General features: G+C 35.2%; 1 pseudogene; it reads right to left on the reverse strand.

Annotated features, from left to right (window-relative positions):
• Window positions 1-2950: 2950 nt before the first annotated feature.
• The window catches only part of LOC107680751 (transforming growth factor-beta receptor-associated protein 1 homolog), an 8526-nt pseudogene continuing 6953 nt past the window's right edge, over window positions 2951-4523 (reverse strand).

The raw sequence follows: 4523 nt of genomic DNA on the forward strand, positions 1-4523 counted from the left end.
TTAAAATGTTTTGACGTAAACACAGGCATTTTAGATGTCCGCCTTTATATTTAGAAGCACGAGAGGAATGTGTTTTTTGTTTTTACTCTTTTCCTCTGTCTGTGGTGTAGATATTTATAAAGATGACTGGTTCTCTACCACGATTTGTTCTGTAACTGTTGATTTTTGCATCCATCCTGTTTCCTCATGTGTAAAATGACCATCTGTGCAGAAGCCTTTAAAGATCCTGAGCTACTCTCCAGGGGACATGCTGACTGGCCATAAGTAAGTATCTGCACCAGATTGCTTTATTATTTGAGTATTGGTGAGCATAAATAACACCTGAAATGTCAAGTGAAGCTAGTTTAAATCAAACCTTCTAAAAATTCTGCAATACTGCAAGCTTGTGGGTTTGTAGTCTCCTTAGTCCTGAAATGTCAAAACACTGAAGGTCCCAAGAGGCATCTATCAAAGAAGGGAGGGATCCTAAAGTAAACTCAGAGTCCACCCAAATGACCATTGGCCCGGCCCTGTACATAAGCAGCCGGCTTTAACTGGGGGCAGAATGAGTCACAGTCAGTGTGGTCAACACATAAGTGCATACTGAATATTATACCATCTTTGCTGAACATGGACCCATATGGACGTACTTTATGCGTAATCACTTTTTTTTTTTTTTGCCCTAATGAACAATTGCACAATAAAGTATGTGTGCATTATTTGCAGCATACTTCACACATAGCAAATGCAAAGTAAGGGTGATTCATACACAACAGATGCCTATTTATTAACCTATTTATTTCTGGGACCATAAAGCAAACAAATCTCATTCTCACTACTGGAATGTTTATTAAAAATTGAATATATATATATATATATATATATATATATTCTGATAAAATTGATATGCTAGAATTTTATTAGAATCTCCATTAAATCCCCCCAAAAAATAAAAAATAACGGCGCTCAACCAATACTTAGTGTGCGTAGATCAGTAAAAATCATAACTACTTCAAAAGAAAAAAGCAGGATCCGCACTCACTGATTAACTTAATGAATGTTTAGATTTTTTTTTAAATAAAAATCTAAAAAAAATTGATTAAGTTTATAGTGAATGCAGATCCTGCTTTTTTCATTTGAAATAGAATCTCCACTTAAATGTAACATTCCTGAATGCATTGGGGCAATAAGAATTTTGAAAATAATGTCATTTTATTTATTTATTTTCACCATTTTTATATATTTCTTCTTCTTCTTCTTTTTTTTTTTTTTACATTTTATTTCATTTTTGACCTAGACAAATGTTTACATAAGATTTGCCAGTAAGTGCATAGCAAAAATGCACTCCAATTGCTCTCAAAACGCATCCCTTTAGCTAATTTGGCTTATGAATACAGCTTATGAATACCATATAGATATTAGATATGTACATACAAATAGATAGTTTGGCACCTCAATCTTAGTTTGTTAAAGCTTTTTTTTAAATGTTGCCTTATTTGTAAACAATAAAATGAAAGCCAGTTAGTGCAATACGACAAGAGTATAGCAAGAGATTTATTTATACCAGGAATGGAAGACTTTATGCAACAGTGATTCACTTTGGCATATCACAGTCTGTTTGGTATACATTCAGATTCACGTGGATAGCATATTTGAGGCGTTTTGTGATTTCTTTTTTCATGTCCACAAACAAAACAGTCTGGTCTGAGAATTTGTCCACATAAGGTGGCTTGTCTGGAGAGTACCATGTCCTGAAGTGGTGTACAGCTTGGGTTTGTCAGGCTGCCAGTTCCTCACCATGCTTGGGCTAGAAGCAGACAGCACTGAGCCAACCCAGTCCAGTGGGTGTAAAAGGGATGTCGACTTGTTTATGATATAGTTTGTTCTCTAGCACCCATGTCGAGGCCCATAGTATGCAAAGGCCATTTCAGCCAAGTCAGAAGACATACAGCCTCAATGAATCTATATGAAGCATGAATGAACATGGTTGAAAAGAATAGTTTATTATTATTTATATTGGCATGCCTAGGCTTTGGCTCATACTTGAATTGTATGTCTGTTATTTGCAGAGAAAGTACAATACATTGTAATGTTGCAAAAGATAAAAATACTGTAAAATAATGCAAAATATGCGAAATGCGAAATATATGAATACTTATTCAGCAAGGTTGCATTAAATCGATCAAAAGTGACAGTAAAGAAATTTATAATATTACATGTTTTTTTAATTTATTTAAATAAATGCTGTTTATCTATTCAAAGAATCCTGAAAAATGTATCATGTTTTCCACAGAAATAGTAAGCAACATTAATAATAATGAGCAAATCGGCATATTAGAATGATTTCTGAATGATTCACTGACACTGAAGTTTAAAGAAATGGATGCTGAAAATTCAGCTTTGCTATCACGTGAGAAAATGTTAAAATTGATTAAAATAGAACAATTTTAAATTGTAATAATATTTCACAAAATTACAAATTTTTCTGTCATTTTTGATAAAATAAGACAAGAAATAAGATAAAATTTCTTGGAATTCTGAGGAAGAAAACTGTGAGATATATACAAAGAAAGGAAAAATATGAGAGATAAGCTCAGAAATCTGACCTGTTTTATTTTTCCTCACAATTCTGAGTCTACATCTCAGATTATAATATACTACTACTACTATTATTATTATTATTATTTATTTTTTTATATTCTTATTCACATGGTAATCTGTCCAGTATCATCCCAGCTATATTGCTGTGTAGTATAAGTGCAGTTGTTGTGGGTTTCCCGCTTGTGTTTGTGGCCTGCTTTGTTGGTGTCTTAGAATGTGTCATTTATTCTCAGCAATTTGTGCTTTTAATTGCCTTACTGTCCAAGTAATTACTGCCTGTATTGTAGACAACCTAGTGAAACAGCATTTGCTAACAGTATAAATGTAAAGTTAAAAGGTGAATAGCTGTGAATAATAGTGTCTTTGTTGTTCAGTGACCGCTTTCTCCACCATGACAGGATATGTGTGTCAGCTCTCCTGTCGGCCTGCGCAGGAACTCGGGCCCTGTAAGACGTTTCTGGCATGAATGGCAAATACATCCTCTGTCAATCCTCTTTTCATGCGTTGCTTCCATCTGGGAGCATGAAGAATAACATTAGCTTTGCTGTTTGGGTTTATTGAATATTTTAGATCTTTTTTTTTTTTTTTTGCATGTAAATGGCTTCATTTATAGTATGTCTCACCAAGACGTGCTTGTGTCTTAGAGTTTCCACCTTGGCTAGGCTCATCTCCAGACCTCTCATTCTTTTGTCATGCACCGTTCCTCTCAGTGATTCACACAGGAACCGCAGCACCAGTTTCAGAGACCAGGAGTCTGGCAGCACCCTCAAAACACTGACTAAATCAAAAGACGCTTCATTTTTGTTCAGCAGATCCACTGCTGCAATTATCCGATGACTGGACTCCAGGTAGATTTGAGGCAGGGTGAGAAACATTCCCTCCGTGAACTTCCTGTCTCGTCCAGCAGAGGTCCTCCAACAGTAGCTTTCAGCAGCCTGCTGATCTTTTTCTTCATGGACCAAAACCTGCAGGGCCTTTTTGTGTTTACCAGACTTCCCGAGCAAAATTGCTTTCTCCACATGAAGAAACGAGGTGTTATTTGGTCTGTGGCAATAAAGGGTATAGCGGTTGGTTTCATCCATGAACACTTACAACAGTAGCAAACACTTTTAAGTTTGAATTTCAGGTATATTGGTGTAATTAACCTATCAAAGTCTTTATCGGCATGTATTGTGCTCACCATATATGGCATCGGCATTATAGAAAGAAGATTGCCAAAGTAATTGCTGTAGTTTATGTCTCATCTCTTACTTGCTTGTTTCATTGTTGTAGTCATTGTCGATTGACTGCAGTATCTGTTTGACATACGATGTGATGAGCATGGTATGACGCTTTTCCTCCTGTGAACAGACAATGTGCTTCTTTAATGAGACGTCCAGTCATGGAAAACTGTCAGTAAATGGGTCATGTAATATATTATTACAGAAGTTCTTTAGTTTTTCTCAATCATTATACTCTCTCAGACCAGCAAAAAAAAATATATATATATATTTTGCTGTTTTGCCTTTGAAAAACTTTCCATGTTGTATGAGAAGCAGTTTTACACACTTACACACATTTTACTCTTATCGTTGGTTCTTCTGGGACCATATTACAAAAACATCCAATATAGAGTCCTATCTGTTTAGTAGTCATGGTGATTTCTGTTTGAAACTTAATCTAGATCTTAATTTGAGACTTAACTTTCTGTAATACGTGCCCTGAGACTTAGAAATAATAGCATTTATCCTGCTTTCTCCTTATTGCATCACTATGAATGTCCGGATGAAGTATCTGATTGTCCAGTTCTGATGTGTAAACGTGGACAGTCATGTGTTGATGCGGTGCCACAAAACTGCAGAAGTTCAGAACGAGTCGTTTTTATAACTTAGTTTCACTAAAAAAATCTTAATGAAATTGTCTAAGTTTAAGTAGCAAAATTATTCACTGAAATAAAATTACCC

Source organism: Sinocyclocheilus anshuiensis, unplaced genomic scaffold, assembly GCF_001515605.1.
Source record: "Sinocyclocheilus anshuiensis isolate Anshui unplaced genomic scaffold, SAMN03320099.WGS_v1.1 scaffold869, whole genome shotgun sequence".
In the NCBI taxonomy this organism is placed as follows: domain Eukaryota; kingdom Metazoa; phylum Chordata; class Actinopteri; order Cypriniformes; family Cyprinidae; genus Sinocyclocheilus; species Sinocyclocheilus anshuiensis.